Source organism: Peromyscus maniculatus, chromosome 19 (assembly GCF_049852395.1).
Source record: "Peromyscus maniculatus bairdii isolate BWxNUB_F1_BW_parent chromosome 19, HU_Pman_BW_mat_3.1, whole genome shotgun sequence".
Taxonomy (NCBI): domain Eukaryota; kingdom Metazoa; phylum Chordata; class Mammalia; order Rodentia; family Cricetidae; genus Peromyscus; species Peromyscus maniculatus.
The window spans coordinates 12,437,499-12,458,895 of NC_134870.1; the positions used below are offsets into that span (position 1 = coordinate 12,437,499).

General features: G+C 39.3%; 1 protein-coding gene across 1 annotated transcript in view; it reads right to left on the reverse strand.

Moving 5' to 3' along the window:
• The window catches only part of Ccdc178 (coiled-coil domain containing 178), a 348,053-nt gene extending 333,639 nt beyond the window's left edge, over positions 1–14,414 (reverse strand). Inside the window, exons 1-2 of the mRNA XM_042264107.2 lie at positions 14,285–14,414; positions 7,370–7,452 (exon numbers count right to left, since the gene is read on the reverse strand). The gene's annotated coding sequence lies outside the window, so the exon portion shown is untranslated. The remainder of the gene's footprint in view (positions 1–7,369; positions 7,453–14,284) is intronic.
• Between the last annotated feature and the right edge of the window lie 6,983 nt (positions 14,415–21,397).

Consider the following 21,397-nt stretch of genomic DNA (forward strand, 5'->3'; position numbering starts at 1 on the left):
ATCACCATGAGCCATCCCTAGTGACTATTTCCAAAGATATTTCAGAAAATAATGAAGAAAAATGTTTGTCAAATACAGCAAAAACTGTGAAATAAATATTGACTATTGAATGCACCCATCAAATACTGACTTACATTTTTCACATGTTCTACACATTTTAGAAACCTATCCTAGAAAATCCACAACACAAGGGAAACAGAATAATTCATGACTTCTGAATCAATTTTTACAAGGGATATCTTCTGGCATTTTTGTTTTTATTATATACTGATAGTGTTTCATGACAATACTGAAAGTATTGGAAAATAATATAATACATAAAAGCATAAAAAGAAGATTGCTCAACAGCTTTCCTACTCATATCTATAATAATTTCTCTTGTAAACCATTCAGCTCTGATGCTGTGATTTCTAACCTGTTTCTTTGATAAAGATCTATTGATTTTATATTACATCCAATTGCATTAAGGCACGTTAAATAGTACAGCTCATGATTTTGATGAAGCCACACACATCTTCAGAAAGACTCAATGCCATCTTTTTCATACAAATCAAATGAGTACTGAGGCTGTTTCTACACAGATACTCTCAAACACATCTCACACTATATTCAGAAATTGTCTGAGTGGAGAGATGAGCCCTTCACCTCTGGTAATGACCTGAGACAAAGTAAATGACAAGCAGTTCAAATTATCTATCGTGATGTTAAATTATTCCATAGGTCAGTATCATATATTAAATCATAATTTACCTCTGAGTCACATCAGAGTTTTACAGTGGGAATACTGAGGAACATGGCATCTGACAAAGTATAAAGTACTTAACTTGTCTGTAATTAATAACTACCTTTTGCCTAATGTACAATCACAATTATGGCTAAGTTGAAGTTTCAAAATTAAATGGGATTCAATGACTTTCTAAGTTAGAAAATACATTCTATTTTCAGATACCACTTTTGTTCCCCCAAAATTTGCCTTCTGGTTCTATTCCTTTTGAATGTCAATAATTATTTATTGACCTGGTCTGTGTATTTTTGACAGATTTTTTTTTTTTTTTGTTTTTTTGTTTTTTTCGAGACAGGGTTTCTCTGTGTAGCTTTGCGCCTTTCCTGGAACTCACTTGGTAGCCCAGGCTGGCCTCGAACTCACAGAGATCCGCCTGGCTCTGCCTCCCGAGTGCTGGGATTAAAGGCGTGCGCCACCACCGCCCGGCTTGACAGAATTTTTACACCAATCCTTCCCCTAGAAAATTGGAAATATTACAAACTTGGAAATAGCTACAGGAGTCTTGGCCAAAAGAAAGGCATAAACAAAAAGTTATACTTGAAACATACTATATCTGCATCTACTTCTCACAACAGCCTGCTGGCCTCATATTACAAAGCTATCCCCCAGACTCCAAGAAGTTAAGCCACTTGGGAAGATTCTTTTTCTGGGTAGCTCAGAGCCAGCTTTCACTAGAAACTGACTCCAGATTCATCGGCCAGAGAAACTGGGAAGGTCTCAGAGAGAGGTTATAGGAAGCATTCCTGGGGAGAAACAAAATAAATACAATTCTCAGAACTCCTTAATATCCTGTTGTGTATATTAAAATGATAACAGCATGCAGTGCATTTCCCAATCAGTTTTTATGTGTAAGCCTGGTTGGATGGAATAATGAGGAGTGTTTACAGTTCCTGCTTAAGATTACAGAAGTACATGATCTCAAAAGCCAGATGGATTAAAGAGCCCAAATTAAAAAGAATAAAACACTCATAGATGAAACTATAGAAAAACAAAATGAGAGAGGCATCTTTGAACTTGGCACTAAAAATACAGATATGCATATAAACATGAATGTTGTGATTTCATAAAATATAAAGTAATTCTGCTATTTTTCCAAATACAAACCAGTCTTACAAGCCAGGAAGGAACACTTGATGAAATGTTAATAGCAAAGAATTTCTGGTATGAAGGATATAAGGATTAGAAAAAGAGTGAAATACTTAAGAAAAAATATGGATAAATATCTTAGAGCTATCAGTCACCATAAAACATATACTCACAGAGAGTTCAGGGGGGAGCTAATATAGTCACAAAGTTGAATCCACTAAATGAATAACATGAAATGTCTTTTCTTATAGAATTTATAATAAAATTTAAAAAAATTAAGTCAGTATATAGCAAAATATACTAGAGATTAGGAAAGGACAGGGCCAGAATATTAAAGCCATATTTTCACACTATGTGCAGACATCTTATCTGAATCTTTTTCAAGGAGAGAAAATAATTTGTAATACAAAATTTCTTTAAGAAAACAGTGAAACTATTTCAAAGGACCTTTTCAATACAGGGAACTATCCATAATGAGGAAGTAAATGGGAAGAATGATAAGGTGTATCTAGAGATGCTGACTATTTGGGGTAGGGTTAGCATTCTGGGAATCACAAACCTTCATCTAGTTATTCAAACTAGAGGGCATACACTGTTCTTGACCCAGTAAATCAAGCATAGAAGGCATTGGTTATCAAACATAAGCTCAAACTAGGCATTGCATTGTCATTAAGAATAGCTTATACATGTTATTATCTGGCTGTCTTCATGAAAAGATACTTTCTCTTTGCAAAATCATTTTCTCCCTTACATAAACCCTATGTGATCTACACTACACAAGTTTAGTATAGGTTCAGGTGACTATGACACATGATAAAGCACAGTGACTGTAAGAGACAGCATGCTTTATAAATTGAATTTATTTTAATCTTTTCAGTTATATGTGTGTCTACATAGAATTATCTTCTAAGAAAGATGAGACATTTTACAAAAGAGAAAAAATTCCAAATTGTCCTTTAAAAACAGATAAACCTTTGATTAACTTCTAAGCCTGAACATGATAAACATTTTTGGGATTCAATTTATTCTAAGATTCCACTTTAATCAACATATAACTAATTGTCAGCAAATACAATGTGAAAGATATAATGAAGAAATTGTAATTAAATATTCTCCAATTGTTATGGGTTGCACTTGGGGATTGAGGTAGAGAAAATGCCATCTGGTCATCATGTAAATTCCTCTAATGGTTAGCCTCACTTTTAAATTCAAGCTCAAGGTCTTTCACCAAAGCAAAGCCTTCTCTCCCTGTTTCAAGTCTGGTCATTGGTACACAGCTTACATCAATTCTCCCGTGTTCACAGCCTGCCAGTAGCATTTATTGAACCCACATACACAAATTAGCATCTCCTAATGTGTTTCCTACCAGACACTAAAACAAATTCACAGCTATTATGATGTAATTTTTGATATGAAACCTCAAACTCATCACATTACTAGTGCCACTGCCAGTAATATCAACATCCCAGTGAGGAGCTAGTCTTTTAAGGAGGTATTGTTAGATTCCTGGATCATCAAGCTTCTCTTTCACTCTGGTGAGAGCATGCTTGTAAAAACAGTCCATCAGATGAGTATGTGGAAATGGCAGTTTGCATCTGATTCTCAGGAAAAGATTGTGTAGTGGTTCATCTTAGGGCTTGCGCTGGGGGAAAAAAGGGCAGTAATAGTCTGAAATCTCTTTGGTCTCTAATCAACAGAGTGTCCTGAAGAGTAACAGCAATGAAAGGTTATTTTTATGGTGCCATATATTAGTTACTTTTCTTATTGCTGTGAAAAGCACCTGTCAAAAACCAAAACCAACCAACCAAACCAAAAACCTTAAACGGGGGGGGGGGGGCATATTTTAGCTCACACCTTAAGAAGGTGGGAAAAGTATGGCTGTAAAAACATGAGGCAACCATTCTGTTTCTGTTGGAATCAGGATGTAGACAGCAGGCAGGAAGTAGGCCAGGCTATAAAACTATAAGTCCTGCTCCCAATGACCCTCTTTCTCCAGAAGATTCCACTTCCAAAAGCCCCTTACATCCTTCGTAAACCTCCTAGCAGCTGGGGGAATATAAACACAGATGCCAACAAAGGACCTTTCATAGTCAAGCTACAGCAGGTTAAAAGTTGTCTGCAACATCTGGAGACAGAAGATGGGGGTGAGCCCAAGAAGGATGCCGCAGCAACTGGGAACGTATACAGAGCTCAGGGGATTGGTCCATGGTGTTCTTCTGCAGCATTGGGGCATAGCATGAGGACTCGAGCCATACCCACCCCTGGGAGCCTCAAACCAGCAGGCACCTAAGAAATCTAAGACACTATGGGTACACCAAGTTGCAGAGATGGCACATGGTAGGAGGGTGCTATGTGTGCCCAGGGACCACACTGCAAAGAAACAGAAGTCCCAGAAGGTTGGCAGAGCTTAGTTTGATTGTGTATGAGGAAAGCAGACATGACTGACCTCCCAGAAGGGAGCTTAAGGGACTTAGACAGCAGGATATTCTCTGCAGGGGTCAGTGTTTAGACTAAGATCAAGGCCTTCTGCACAGCGGACATACATTGCTAATGGGACTCCTTTTATCAGAATTTTTCTACAGAAGTTACTAAGGTCACTTAAGGAAGGTATCAATGTATTTTTCCACTTACATTTTAATATTGAATTTTCAATCTCCCCTTCTCTTGCCTGCTTTCCCTCTCTCCCACTCCCCCTCTCTTCCTTGTGGGTCCTCACTTCCATTCCCTTTCTTCCTATCCCCTTCCTCCCCTCCCCTACCTCTCTTCGTTACTTTCCCTAAAAATGCCCACATGTGCATGCCCTGACTTTCCTCCATCTTTTTTTTTTGGTATATTAAAAAAAAACAAATATTGACAACTCCTTTTCAGTGATTAATGTGGTACTAAGGAAACAGAGGATTAGTGAGAGTCTTTATAACAAAGCCTGATGTTATCAACTATTCTGAGGTTATAGCTTAACAACAAGAACAACAAAAACAAGTCAGTATTTAATATCAATTTAGAAATTCGAGTCTGTTTGTTCTATGGAGGTATCACATTTCACTGTGCTGGTCCTTTTTATTGGCCTTGTAGGATTTATAGATTGGATAACCCCCTAGTAATCTTCTATTTTCCTAATGACTCAGCTTCTGTTATTCTACAGAGAATTGTTACTGAGGCCTGATTTTCCTATTTTGCAAAAGGATACCTAGCCATTGGCCAAGCATCTCCAGGGTGTATCAGGTTTTTATGCATCAAGATTACCTGAATGATCTTCTTCAAATTGTAGACTACTGGATTAATACAAAGCACATGTTGCTAAATAAGAAAGAATTCCATCTCATGTGAGTTCCAAAATTAAAATCTAATAAATGTGGAGAGACTAACTCCCCCTAAACATGCCCTCTGCAGAAGGTCACAGGGTCTTTCCTGGCTGTGGAGCCCTGAGAGCTAAATTAGAAACAGGTAACGCTCCATACTATCCTCCCCGCCCCCCCGACCTATTGCTCAGTTTTATCCTCTGGTTCCTTGCCAGAGCCGAGTGAGTGGTCCTTAGGGAAAGAAAACATGAGACTTGAACCTAGTAGGAAAATGAAAACAAGGGTAAAGTCGGACAGTACAGCCCTATTTCCTCCTAACTGCAGCTACAAGCGGATAGTGGAGAAAAATTTAATAAATGCTGAGGTTTCTTATTACAGGCCTCATTCTAAACAGTGGGGCACCTCAACAGCTTCCCAGTCTCTTGACTAGCCCAGAATTCAACAGCAATCATTTTGGGTGTTTTGGATTGATAGAAAGGTATGCTTTCCTATATATATTCTTTTGTAAAGAAAGTCACTGGAGGTTCCTCATCATTATGACATGAGGCAAAAAGTAAAGCTTTCATAAATGACTTTTGTGGAAGTATTTCAAATATGAATATTCAGGTTCTTTTTTAATTGTTTGGGTGTACAACTATATCAACATTTAGTATATTTTCCTATGAATTGAGTACTCTGTGTACTAAGTGATCTGTTCAAATACAAAATAGAAATTAAAATCTTCCGACAAGAGCTGGAGGGATGGCACAGTCAATCAGTTCCCTGTTGCTCAACAATGAGAACCTGAGTTTGAATCCCTAGCACCCCCAAAATGGGTGTGGTGTACATATGGGGGACCCTAGTCTTGGGGAAGAAGAAAGACAGGAGAATTCCCGGGGCTCAGTGGTCAGCCAGCCCAGCGAAATCCATGACTCCAGTCTCAGTGAGAGACTCTGGGGAGGGAGCTGGAAAGAGAGCTCAGTCAACGAAAGGACAGCTGCAGAGGGATCTAAGTTTGGGTCCTAGGAACAGAAGTAAAAGCTGGGTGTGGTGGTGCAACCTGTAAACCCAGACTTCTGGGCTCAGACAATACCAAGTCCCTGAAGTTCAGCAGCCAGCCAGCCTAGCCCTGATTGGGCTTCAAGTTCATTGATGATTTGGGAATTTGACTTCTGAATTATTGAAATGTAGGTGGGCATTTTGAAAAGGCCCAAGGAATGGTAATATAACATTTGAACTTGTTTTCCTCTTAATCCTCTTTCTTGTGCTCCATCTGGACTCTCACTAACAAGAGGGAGAGGAGCTGTCTCAAAAACTAAAAGTGGACAAGGAACTGGCCAGCTAGCCTAGCCAAATCAAGTAGCTTCAGGTTCATTGAGAGACTCTGTCTCAAACACATAAGGTAGAGAGTGACTAACTGTGTTTCCACATATATTCCCTCATGCAATTATATACAGTACACACATAGCATCTACACATACAATAACACAGTATCACACACACACACACACACACACACACACACACACACACACACACTCCACTCAATAATATATCTATGGAGAAACATTAAATATTAGTGGAAAATAAGCTTCTTACTAATTTTCTAAGTTCTTAAATTGTCAGTTAGGAGAAATAGTTTTCATTTGCTGCAAAACAATACAAAGATATAAATAATATAAATAATAGCACCAAGTAAGAAATCTATGCTTAGTAAAACAACAAGAAAATAGAGTGCAAGTTTGCCGTCTGGAGAATAAGAAAATCAAAAGTAATAAGGAACATTGGGGATTTATTACAAAGAAATTATGCCAGAAGCACCTTAGAGTCATTTTCTACAAAATCTTCAAATTAGGAGGCAAAGAAATAAATTGTACACTACATATTTGCATGGCACTGATATAATTTTATACAGCATCTTATGGCATAATATCTGCTACTAATTTAAATTATTTTAGCTATAAATGTTGTCATGCTGATACAGTTTGCTGTCATGCCACAAGGAGCCAGTAACAATGAATGAAATGATTTGGCAGAATTATCTTGGCCCAGAAGGGAAGGATATTGGTTCATGTCTGGCATTGCATTATAGAATTCAAAGAAATTAATAAATCTGAAAGCACTTAGAATATCAAGCAGATGCAAACAAAATAGAAATGGAAAGAGGATAATGGAAAGTGCATAGGTCAAAGGATCCAGCAAACACATGTCATCACCATACCTGGGGGAAGCACAGGGGGATCAGAAGTAGTTCCCATTAGTGTGCCATTTTGACAGCTCCTCTTCCTCTTGTTGGGTGAGAGTCTAGATGGAACAGAAGAAAGAGAATGAAGAGGAAAACAGCCTCAAATGTTTTATTACCACTCCTTGGATCTTTTCAAAATCCCACCTACATTTCGATAATTCAGAAGTCAAATTGTCTAATCATCAGCATTTTCTGCTGCATCTTAGAATGCAGAAATTATGTCTCTCATTTCTTTTTGAATTCTCATAGTACTGAATAAATATGAGATGCTCAGAGATATTTCTTGGAAAGCATCATTGAGCTTTGTAAGGTAAGAGCTCTAAAGTTTCAGGTTAAAATAGTGATGATCATAGAGCTTTATGCTATAGTTTTTCATTTATTGGATAAATTTTTATTTCATACAATAGCTAATTAAATTTAAAAAAACTCTCTTAGGAGCTTATTTTAAAAATCCATGTTATCCAATACCATAACCAATGAACATATCAAACTTTAAAAGTTAAAGTCTGTGGGTATGTTATCTACCTTTGAATTTCAGTAGCCTCATGCAGCTATATTTTCAATGAAGTAACTTGATAATGTTGTTCGAGAAAACTCAAGCATCATATTGCTGTTGCTATGTCTATTTCTAAACTTACATTCAAAAATATGTGTTCACTACATATAATATGATCAATATTTCAAATACAAAAATACACAAGCTCTCCATGTAATCATTTAATCTCTCACAGGAACATATTAATGAGAATATAGTTATACAGACCTAACAGCCAGCACCATACTGTAGGATATTTATTAAGTGATGGAGAAAGTTTCCAAAGCAAGCAGGGTAGGCATAAATTTAGGAAGCAAAAGATGTTGGAGAGACAGCAAACTGTGGTGGGAAAATGGGTGTGGTAGATAGCATGGGGAAGGGATTTAGAATGACTGATGATTCTGACAATGTGGTGAGAGGAGAGAACACTGGCCAGATCCTTAGTCAGGTCTGTGTGAGGATAAACTGGCATGTGGAGAAGAGATGAACATGGGAAATCTATATTTGAGTTTTTGCTAAAAATGATTCAGTATTGGTTTCTAGCCTTTGTAAGAAACCTGTAAAGTGGAATCAGGGTCAGGAATTGTAGATTTCCTAGTCAGATGAAAACAAACAATGAGTTTTGAAAAAGAATGCCAAGAAAATTAGCTTTGACGATGACTAAGAGAAATTATCAAAACAAACAAACAAACAAATTGGGCCTGGGAGAGCAATAGAAAGGAATTTCAAGTAGGAGCCAAAGCTTGAAGAGGTCCCAGAAGTTCACATGTATGTATGTGGTGTCCGTTTCATCTGATGACAGGTCATAGAGAGCATTAACACATATCCTTAGCCAAAATGTATATAATTCAGACAGCAAGAAACACATAGTTTAATGAATAGGGAGGAAAGTGACGATACGGCATGCTTTCCAGAACTCAAAGAGATGCAAAATGGAAAGAGCAAGACAATGACAGTACAAGAAGTGAACGCAAGAGAGAATCTTTATGTGCCTGCGGGTTTTAATGTGGAAAGACTTGAACATTTAGCTTAAAAACTGTTGCGATGATATGCTTTACACAGAATAGATTCATTTTAGTTGACTCAGATTGACTGCAGAGCTGCTGACCCTTGACCAAATCCATGAAAATTATCAACTGAAGAGAAGTGGTGCTTGTAACCATGCAGCCCTGTGCTGCTTTAGAGCAGGGACTACCTGCACTCAGCACCATTTAGTCATAATCGGGTTTATAATTTTTCTCTTTTTGATGGAATCTGGGGAGGAGACATATTCCAAATGAAGGTTGCTGTTGTAGAGTGTGTATCTATGAAGAAATTCACTGATCCTAACAGATCTACAAAGAGGCATTTGGGGCTCTCACTACACCAATGCTTCCAACATCCCACGGTGATAGTTTAAGACAGGCACAGACCATAAGCATCTATGTTCTCCAGAGATAGAGGAACAAAGAAAAAAATTGGTTTCTGACATATCTGGACCCCTTGTGCATGTGTGCGTGTGCGTACACACACACACACACACACACACACACACACACACTCCTGTTATTTCTAGGCTGAGGCATAGTCTCTGCTAGTACAAATTGAGTTGCATGGAGAGAGAGACACTTAAGAAAGATGATTCATGTACAGTTAACTTTGACTGGTACAAGTACATGGCAAAGACACTCAGCTCTTTCAGTCTCTCAAAGAATTTGTCACAAGCATAAATAGAGGCACAACAATCAGAACCAAGGAAAGAATGTTTTCAAGAAAGGATTACTAAAGTTATATTTGGCACAAGGATGGAAAACTCGTCTGTTGTCTAAAAATCGTTCACTAACTAGCATCAAAAGTGTTTTGACAGCAGAGCTCCATGAACTCCATACTCTTTTGGTCTCCTTTTTGGTCTCCATCCATCTTGTCACCTGTACATCACTGCTTTCTCATTTCTAACTTTTAATAATTTAATCACCAGACCTCTTATCTGTTTCCCTGGTTTGTAGTTATATAAGTCCAACATTTTTCAAGCCTACAAAAAAAGGCCAAATCTCTTCAGTTCATGTGGAAAGATTTTTAGTTATCTATATTTACATAAATAGCCTCTGAGTATCCAGAAAATAGAGAAAAATGTAAGTGCTGGTAGACATGATATAAGACAGGATGATACTGTGAAGAAAATAGAGGATTAAGCCACTTAATGATGTATCAAAGACTGTAGCTACATGTAGGATTAAATTCCTGGCTATGAGGCCTTGGAGAAGATAGCTCAAGTATTTGGAGTGCTGGCCTTTTCCTCTTGAAATTGAAAATGATGAAGTGATAATGCCTTATCATCCTACTACAAGGATTGAAAGAGCATGCATAGGGTTGGCAAGATGGCTCAGGGGAAGAAGATACTTGTTGCCAACCCTGATGACTTGATTTCGGTCCCAGGGATGAATGTGGTAGAATGAGAGAACAAATTCCTTCAAATTGTCCTCTGACGTCCACGGGCACATCATAGCATATGTACTACACACACACACACACACACACACACACACACACACACTATGTAGATATAGCAAAAATAAATAACATACATAGACTCATCATAGCATAAACACTTAATAAACATTAATTATCTAAATTTTATTAACTAGGTTTTTAATCAACAAATTTTATGTTTGAGAAAACAATGGTTAACTTCTTCAGGTATCAGTTTTCTATTTCTATGGATGAGTTTTTATGAACAGTGAAAGACCAAATATATAGACCATCCATGAAAATGGAACTTTGGTCCGGAACCCCATATCCATCAATCTGCAAATTCAAACATGAACTTCATTAATCAACTTAAAACAGGGATAACTGTGTCAATGACTGCACCTTCTTACCTGCCACTGTCCCCAATTCCAAATCAAAAGTCAGCAGAGAAAACTCAAATAAGCTCCTTGTAAACCCATAACATGGGATGTTCCATACCTACTTAATTTCCCTTCACCAGAACATCGTTTGAGCCTTCCCATTATGTCACCAGAAAACTGTTCATCCCCCATATGTGCGGTCTCTCCCCAATGTAAGTAACAGTGACAAAGTCCCATATTTAGAAAGCTCTAAATAAATAGTCTGCTTATTCCCATCGATTTGAACTTCATTTAGTTCCACAGTATTGTAACTGAGAATAAGAGCTAGGGAATAATATATAAAAGGAATTTAAATGCAAATTACCATGTAACAGGAAGACAATGCCCTAACTAGACATCTTATACTACCAATTAGAACCTACAATACTAAAAATGGGTTAATCATGTTGATTTATTGGCCAAAGAAGTCCTATGCACTACTGCCTAAACATCAAGAGAAGCTATGCAGAAGAGAAGTGGGAATATTAATAGAGCCTGAGGCGGTATATGACTCCAAAGACACAGCATCTTCTAAAAAGGAGGGCTGATGTACATATCAATGCACAGGCACTGTGACATCTCCTACACCTAAACATATTCAATCTAGACATAATACCAGCCCAGAAAAAAGGAAATGGGCACAAAGCCTCACACCTAACCAAGAAGCTATTTGGAATTTGATGCCTGCTGGGAGAGAAAAAAGATATCAGTTTTCTCTGAAGGAGTGTTGCTAAGCATATCAACCACACTGTAGGGCAGACCCCACACTCAGGAGTACTTGGTCCACACAAGTGGACTCCATGGTATTTTGCATATGCTTTTTTTTTTTTTTTTTTTTTTTTGGTTTTTTGAGACAGGGTTTCTCTGTATAGCTTTGCGCCTTTCCTGGATCTCGCTCTGTAGACCAGGCTGGCCTCGAACTCACAAAGATCTGCCTGGCTCTGCCTCCCGAGTGCTGGGATTAAAGGCGTGTGCCACCTCCGCCAAGCACATATGCTTTTTGTTTTGTTTCATTTGGTATTCTTTGTTCTTTTTTTTTTTTTTTTTTTTTTTTTTTTTTTTTTTTTTTTGGTTTTTCGAGACAGGGTTTCTCTGTGTAGCTTTGCGCCTTTCCTGGAACTCACTTGGTAGCCCAGGCTGGCCTCGAACTCACAGAGATCCGCCTGCCTCTGCCTCCCGAGTGCAGGGATTAAAGGCGTGCGCCACCACCGCCGGGCTCTTTGTTCTTTTTGTTTTTTTCATCTATTTGTTTAATTATTTTTTTCTGAAAGAAAGAATATAAAATTGAATGGGTAAAGAGGTGAGCAGGAACTGGGGGAGTTGGGGAAGTGGAAATAATGCAGTCAAAATATATTGTATAAAAAAGGCAATAAAAATACCTTAATATTAATTTTAAAATGGTGAACTAGCTGTGTGTGGTGACACACACTTGTAATTCTAACACATGATAGACTGAGGCAGGAGGCTACAAATTCAAGACAGCCAGGGAGATATAGCAAGGCCTTGTTTATAAGTGAATGAATGCTATCCTACATGTTTTCTTATTGTCACTATGTGTAGAAATTAGACTCCAGAATGCCATGACATTAGGGCTCAGATGCACAGAATATGCTTGCAGACATTCTGTTTTGCTACCAGGCATATCCATATGATTATAGCACCAACAAACCAACTCACTATATTTCTGCCTACTATGAATACACAATCTTCAACTACTTCACATATTCCAGCTGCTCAATCTGTTTTTCCTTAGTCATCTATTTTCCTCTTTTCCATTTTCTGTGAACTCCAGAGTCTAGAGTTTTAGCAGTGAATATTCTAAGTCAGCTTAAGCCTCATATGACTAGGAAAAGGATGGGTAAAGAAGTACCATTTTTATTTTATTTTAATGTAAAAAGATCTTTTTAAAATTATCCCGCTGGGGCCAGTAAGACAACTCAGTAGATAAAGGTGCTTGCTACTAAGTAGCCTGATGACCTGAGGCATATTCCTGGAACCTCCTATGGTAGAAAAGAGAACTGCTTCCTGCAAGTTGTCCTCTGACCTTCACATACTCACCATGGCATATGCACATGCCTGCAAATACACATTCACAAACACTTTAAAGAAAATCGTCATCCTACTCCATCCTCAGAGTTCCAATTACACTCAGCAGCCAAGTATACAAAGAAAATGCTCTAAAATGGGTGAATGAATCCCCTGGGACAGAGGACCATTTGGCGTGTGTCTAGGTATTCTGTGTAGGGACAAAGCTGAGGATTGAGTGCAGATACTTAGAAATAGTATCATTAGCGTCTTAGAAGCAGCCAGTATAAGGAGGCCTTTTTAGTCAATGGGGAACAGAAAGAAGGCTGTATAGAGATTGTGCAATAGAGAGTAGAGGGCCACCCATCAACTCAGTTACGTCTCCATGTCACGTCTTTGACACTTCTGAGAGTTATCCTGATGTGGTTCACAAATAAGTCCTAAAACTCAATAATACAATGAGGAGTAGTCTATATTCAAGATAAAATGGACTAGCCTTGTATAAACAGTTAAAACTACAAATTGCTAAGTGTGCTTTGAGATTAGCCATCTGTTTTTCTCAACTCTTACATTTGCACGTCATGGCTTAAATTCTGTTTCTTCATCAGGTCCAAGAAGTCACAAGGTATTAACAAGAGTGATGAGCATTAGCAAGATTATTCTATGTGGCTCAGGAGGCCGAGAGACATAGACAGTGGACCATGAAGTTATCAGTGGAACAGGAAGCTACCTGCCAGCTCATTCTCCTGAAGGAGAATGTCAAGAAAGCAATGGCCAAATGCTCTGGTGTGGACATCAGGAGATGGTTGTGTGCTGGGTCTGATGGTAGCTGGAGAGACCTGGGTCAAAGAAGGACTGGGCACCACTTTCCTCTGAAGATGGAGATGTGGGATTAGCTGCTTTCATTTTTGAGGATTTGGAGTAAATAGGGAAATAGAAATCTTCCAACCTTTCTCAAAGAAGCTATTCAATATGCAGTTCAATGGGAGCATCTTTAAAAAAATTTTATTAAGCAAAAAAAAAAAAAGAACCACCAGTTCAAAAGAAACCATTAGCAACTTGAAAGAACAACATGTGAGTTTCCACCAGACATCCTTACAAATGAATGAAGTAAAATAACTTTAGAAGTCCTGATCACACTCTGTTCTGGACACAAAAAATCCCAATCCAGCAGCCAAGCAGGAGAGACAGCATTCCTAGGTAGTCAAGGAATGGAAGAACCGGTAGTAGCAGCCCAGGGCCACTGCTCCCACCCTAGTGTGCAAAGGGCATCAGATGGTGAATGGTGCAGGACTCTGCAGGACCCCGCAGGACCCCGCAGGCCCCTACAGGACACCACAGGACCCCGCAGGACCCCGGAGGACCCTGGAGGACCCCGGAGGACCCCCGCAGGCCCCCGCAGGACCCCCGCAGGACCCCGCAGGACACCGCAGGCCCCCGCAGGACCCCGCAGGCCCTACTCACCCTCTGTGCCAGCTCCTGCTTCTCTGCCTTGTTGTCAGTTACTGGCTCGCGCCTCCCAGGCCTCTTCACCAGTACACTCCCCCACTTTCCCAGGCCTCTCCGCCTTGTTGGCCTGTGGGTCTTTCCTCCCCATCCTCTCTGCCCTGCCCAACCCTCCCTTTGCCGGCCCACCCAGCAACCTTCTCATTGCTGCATTCAACCCCAGCTCAGCACTGGTCCTTGTTCAAGGAGCCGCTCCTTGCTTATTTCTCCGTAAACCTGATGGACCAAACTCACTTCTCCTTCACTGAAAAGCAAATGGGAATGAGGCCAGGGCCCTTCCCACAGTGAGATAACATAAAATAGACAGCACAGCAGACTTCATTGAACATCCAGGAGGACATGGAGACCTTGGTCTCGTCACCTCTGAGGGTTGCCGGCAGGCATGTATCCTGTTTTGTGATCACTCCCCACAGAGCGGCTCTTAGCACTGGGTTTCTTGCCCCTTGGGACCCCATGACCAAATGTCTCCATGGTGTGTGTGCCCATTTTAGCTTAGCTGTTTGTTTAAGGTGATTTTATACTGTTAGTACTGAGAGACCTCAGCTAACTGTTGGACAGGAAAGGAAGCTGAATTCATTCATTCATTAATTTCATTTTCTGTCAGGATTCTGTAAGGAAAGGGATTGATTCATTCTATCAAGCCATTTGTGTAAATGTTTGCTTCTAACAGGACATTTTGAAGTGTTGATTTTCTAAAACGTTATGTAATACAAATTATATTTTCCTAAGTTTTGTATCTTTGCTATGAATATATCCTATGACCTGAAACAGGCTTCAAAAGAAGGTACTTGGGTCTTAACACTGTTCACCAACTGCCTGCTTGGATGAAGCCAATCATGAGTCTGTGAAGAGGATGGTGACTGGGAGAGGCCCTGGATAAAGAGTCTTCTCACCGGGATAACAGTCTCTAGGCAACACTGGACATGGGTAGCTTGACTGTCAGGTTCCTCAGCACAAACTACTGTTCTGACAAGCCGTCCAAAGAGTCATGCTTTCTGATGGAAAGAAAACATGGTGAAAAAAAGAGCAAGGGCCAGCAAGCCTGCAATCCTGTCCCTCTTCAGTTACCATGTGCACAGATTTTACAATGGAGTCTCCGTTTTCCCAGTCACCTCGCATTCACTACTTAAATTGACTTGTTAACAATACAATGTCATTTTTTAAACGGAGTGAATCATCTGCATCTCAGTAAAAGTATACTTGTGATGGTCCACAATATGTAAGTGACTATATTAAAATGTCCAGATTTTTAACCTAAAACTATGTCATCTACTACAAACTTCATTGCTGCTGAATTCTTCTAATTAATTAGGGGCCAGGGATACTGTCCAGTTGGTAGAGTACCTGTTTGCAGCTCAGAACCACCCAACCAGGCCATTAGAATGAACCTGCTTCTAATCCCAGCACTCAGATGGTGGAAGCAAAGGATCTGAGGTCTCAGAAGCCAGCCTTGGCTACATGAGATTCTGTCTCAAAGAAATTAAATAATAAGACTGATCGATGATTGCTGTACTCAGGGGACTCGACATCATCTTAATAGGAAACTTTATAGAAAACAGCACAAAAAGATCACCTTGGTTGGACCCTCTGCTCCTGAAGCAGGCCCTAACACCAAGGAGGGGTTTTCTTACTAGTTGTGAATCATGTCCTCAGACCTTCACATAAGGAGCATCATCTTCAATGAATACCAGATACAAGGAGCTGGTCAGGTCTTGCCACATATCCCTCAGCCCATTACCACTAGATGATGTGCTAACTGAAACCTCTGTTTTTCACTTGGTAGCAGAACTACAGGAAATGCAGACTGAACTCTTTGTGTCTTCAGTTATGAAGTCTCTCAAGTTATGTCAAATTTATTTCATAAATGTGTTTTCTTTCTCATTTTAACCTGTCTTTTATTACGAAGTTCTCAATCATGGACATAAAGTGTGTACAGGAAATACATTTTAAATTCCTACATAGACAAGGTGGTCTTCATATCATGTAGGAAAGTAGATTTTAGAAAGAATTAGAATAACAGCCTGAAAAAGAGCAGATTATTTCATGGCAATAATGAAAGTTAAAGAGGAGCACAGTTAACTAATAGGACATGGAGGGAATAAAAAGATACATTCTGCACAAAACTACCACCCAAGAATGAGAGCAAAAAGGAAAGAAACAAAAACAACAGGTATTTTGAAAGAACTGAAAATGCTAGTTAGCAGACCAACACTTAATGATGTACTTCAAGAACAGAATAGTACCTAAGGGCTAGGAAAGACTGAGTTTGACCCACACAGATTTTGTCAGTAGAAAACATGGCCCATTCACTTATATTCTAGCTGATTAGTTTTGCATGACTAGTACTTAAGACATCTTTGTATAAAGCCATGCTTGGTAGTAAAAAGCCTGTACTTCTAGCACCCCTAAGGCTGAGGCAGAAGGATCAGAAGGTCATCCTAAGCTAAAGATTGAGTGAGCTCAGGAGCTATCCTGGGGTCCACAAGGTCCTGAGTGGGAAGGAAACAAACAAACAAACACAACCATCCATTCTCAAAGCCCCGACAGTGCTCAGACATCTCAAGAATTATATCTATTTAGAGCCCCCTGGATTCCTTCTTAAATTGACATCAGAGTTATTTGGAGCCATTTTTAGGTTACCTTGATTCATTCCACATCTGCCTGAGAGGATGCACTGAAACATCTTTACGACAGTGGTGACTTTTAAGACAAATACAAGGATCATTAGAAGATGGCCAGAAATATCTATTTAATATGTGTAATATAATGTCAGTGTTTCCAAAAAACTGCTATTTTGGGCAAATATCCTCTAACATTTGCTTACATAAACCAACTTACTAAAACAAATCAATACATTTTAATTTTGAAAATAATCCATGTTGACATACTTCTACAAAGAACCCCCAGTAGAGAATTGCCAATGTGCTATATTAACATATGATTTATAATAATTAAAATCAGACCATTTTGTCTCTTCATAAGTGATATATGATTTGGAAACTATTTTTGTTCTGTTTCAGTGTTAAAGCACATCACTGCATCCCCTAAAGTACACCACTAATGTTCCTGTTGTCACTTTCTGTAACTTGTAGTCATCTATCCAGGAAAGTGACTCTCTCCTTTCATCCCAGCATAGCATACACACCATCTGTTTGTCACAAGCTTTTGAGTCTGTGCCTGCCCGTTTGTTTTATAGAACTTCTATCCAACACTTCATCAAAAAATAGCCTCAGATATTGGGCTGTTTTAAGATAGACTGACTGAAAGAATATGATTTACATATAATTAGTTCAGTTCCTTTAATAGAAAGTATTATGCTTTTTATAGTACAGTTATAGTGATTTTCTCCCTAAATTAGAGAAAACCTATATCAAAAGACATGCTCAGAGAGTATTACACTAAAGTGAATTTTTACTGTGTTCCATTATTCTTTCAAAGATATCAGATTGCACTAAGTTAAAAGGACATACAAATATATATGGCTACAAGAAACAAATTTTACTGATAATAGTGCCTATTATATCACTTGATAAGACAAAACAGTAGCCCACAGAATGGGAAAAGATCTTCACCAACCCCACATCTGAAAGCGGGCTGATCTCCAAAATATATAAAGAACTCAAGAAACTAGACATCAAAATACCCAATAAACTTAATCAGAAAATGGGGTACAGATTTAAACAGAGAATTCTCAACAGAAAAATCTCAAATGGCTGAAATACACTTGAAGAATTGTTCAACATGCTTAGCCATCAGGGAAATGCAAATCAAGACGACTCTGAGATACCATTTTACACCTGTCAGAATGGCTAAAATCAAAAACACTAATGACAGCTTATGTTGGAGAAGATATGGAGTAAGGGGAACACTCGATCCATTCCTGGTAGGAGTGCAAACTTGTACAGCCACTTTGGAAGTCGATATGGCAGATTCTCAGAAAACAGGGAAGCAATTTACCTTAAGACCCAGCTATACCAATCGGGCATATACCCAAAGAATGCTCAAAATCATACCACAAGGACACTTGCTCAACTATGTTCATAGTAACATTATTCATAATAGCCAGAACCTAGATTCCCCTCAGCTGAAGAAATGGATAAAGAAAATGTACATATACACAATGGAGTATTACTCATCTGTTAAAAACAACCATATCATGAAATTTGCAGGCAAATGGATGGAACTAGAAAACATCATCCTGGGTGAGGTAGCCCAGACCCAAAAGGACAAACATGGTATGTACTCACCCATAAGTGGATATTAGATGTAAAGAAAAGGATAACCATGCTACAATCCAAAGCCCCAGAGAGGCTAGGTAACAAGGAAGGCCAGAAGAGGATGCATGGATTTCCCTGGGAAGGATAAATAGAAGAGATTTCCGGGGTAAACTGAGAGTCTAGGGGAGGGGAAGAAAAACATGAGGGATCAGTTTAGGCGGGTTGGGGGCAGAATGAGGGGGGAGAATAAAAAAAGGAAAGTCTTGATGGGGGATCATTTTGGGGTTAGGGAGAAACCTGGTGCAAGGGAAACTCCCAGGAATCCACAAGGATGACCCCAGCTAAGATTCCTAGTAATAGTGGGGAAGGTGCCTGAACTGGCCTTCTCCTGTAATCAGATTGGTGACTACCCCAATTGTCATCAGAGAGCCTTATCCAGTAACTGATGGAAGCAGATGCAGAGGTCCCCAGCCAAGCAATGGGCTGAGCTCCATGAGTACTGTTGAAAAAGAAGAAGGAGGAACTGTAGGAGGCAGGAGGATCAAGGTCATGACATGATCTTGGTTTGTGGGAGTTCACAGACTCTGGACAAAAGACCAGAGAGCCTGCATAGACTAGCCTAGGCCCTCTGCATGTGTGTGACAATTGTGTAGCTTTGTCTGTTTGCGGGGCTCCTAGCAGTGGAATCAGGATCTGTCCCTGGCACTTGAGCTGGCTTTTAGGAACCTATTCCCCATGCTGGGTTGCTTCACCCAGCCTTGATGCAGTGGAAGAAGACAGGGAGAGGAATGCTGAGGCATGCAGGCAATCAGACAGCAGTGTCTAAGACATCAGTGTAGTCATGTGTAAGACATGAGAGAACACTGACTGGGTCCTCATGTCCTGGTTGTTCAAGAGTAAACTTCACATTTATTCTAGTGATTCTGTTTTACTTTTTGGAGCTATTTATATTATAATGTTATTACATATTTCTGTGATATCAACCTTAAATTTGTTGTGAGATGTGACTTGTAGAAATACTAAATTAGAAAGCAAATTAATATAAATTCAATAAAAACATACCCTGTAAAATTGCTGTGATTTAACAAGCTACCAATATTAATTTTTACAATTTGGGATAAATTTTTATTCTCTAAAATAAAATTTAATTCTCTAAAATTCTCTAATCAGATCTATAACATTGCCATAGCACATTTAGATACTATCTTTTCTTGTTCTGTAAGACAAGGTTTTATAATGTTGCCAGGCTGTCCTTAGATTCACTAGGTAGCCCAGGTTAGCCTTGAGCTCACTGTGTCTCTTGCCTTGGACTCTTTAGCGCTGGGATGGGTATAGCTCATATAGTGTCTTTAATATAGTATTATTCACCTGGTATGGCAAATCAAAAATTGAAGGTCGGCCTGGCCTACATAGAAAGACCCTGTCAAAATAACCAAAATGAATTTTAAAAAAGTAGAGAAAAGACAGAAGAGGGGAAGGAAAAAGGGGAGCAATAAAGGAAAATAGAATCAATATCCTAGAATAGATTGTGATTTGGGAAAGTAGCAGATTCATAACCTGTTTTTATATTTTGGAATCACTAGCATTCATGGTAGTACTAGTAGTAGTAGTGGTAAAGGTTGAGAAGGTCATGTATGCTACAGCATGGCACATTTGGAGGTCAAGGGAAAACTTTATAGAATCTGTTTTCTACTTCTGCCTTTATCTGTGTTGCTGGGACTGAAATAAGGTCACCAAGCTTCCCACTTTACCTACTAAGCCACCACACCATCCCCTCACAACCTGTTAAAGTTGTGGTTCCCATACCTCCAATTCTTTGTGAAAATAAAGCAAAATAAAATACTGTAGAGTAATGGTTAATACTTATTGTTAACTTGATAGGCTCTATAATCTCCAAGGACATGGACCTGTGCCCATGATGATAGAAGAGTTTCTAGATTAGGTTATAATTTGAGATGGAAAACCTACCCTAAATATAGACAGCCCGTTCCATGGGCTGGGATCCCAGGAGGAGTGAAAACGAGAAAGTGAGCTGAGCATCCATTTTCTTCTCTCTCTGCTCCTTGACTGTGGACGTGATGTGACCAGTTGCTTCCAGCTCCTGCTGCCGTTCCTTCCTGGAAGTGTAGAAAATAGCCACACCCTGTGAGCCACAGTAGACCCTTTCTTAAGTTCCTTTTGTCAAGTATTTTGCCACAGCAGTGAAGAAGGAAACCAAGTAACTAATATATACAAAGCAAGACTATTTCTGCTGACTTTGCCTTATTATGAATGCCAGATTTTCTGTCTCATCTACTCATGCATAAACATCCCATTAATACCACAAGCCTCCCTAAATTTTACAGTATCTGCATTTTTCAATTATTCCTTTCTCTCCCAAGCAGTAGGAACTTAGCATTCTAGTATGAGACTTTCATCAGTTAAAATAATCAATTAAAAATATACTCGTCATCCTCCTGCCTCTGCCTCATCAGCATATCCTACCAGTAGGTGCCCCCCCCAAACAGGTATAAGATCAAGCCATATAAAATCTCTGGGTGCATGGGAGAAGGGCTCATGAAGCCCCACCATAGCTGAGGAGCTATTGGTAATTGATGGCTGCTCAGGGAGGGAGGGGGAATCAGTTTTCTTCAAGGAAGAGATGCCTGAGAGGCTGTCATACTCTAGTAGATAGTCCTACATCAAGTTCATACAGGCAGCAGTGAGTGGACTCAGTGGGAAAGAACAAAACACTACCACAACAAAACCCTTAAAGTTAGGAGGAAATAATGGGAAGGGCTTGGGGTGGAGGGAATGTGGGTTACACTTAATCAAAGCACAGTGCATGCATGTACAAAATTCTCAACAAGACCAA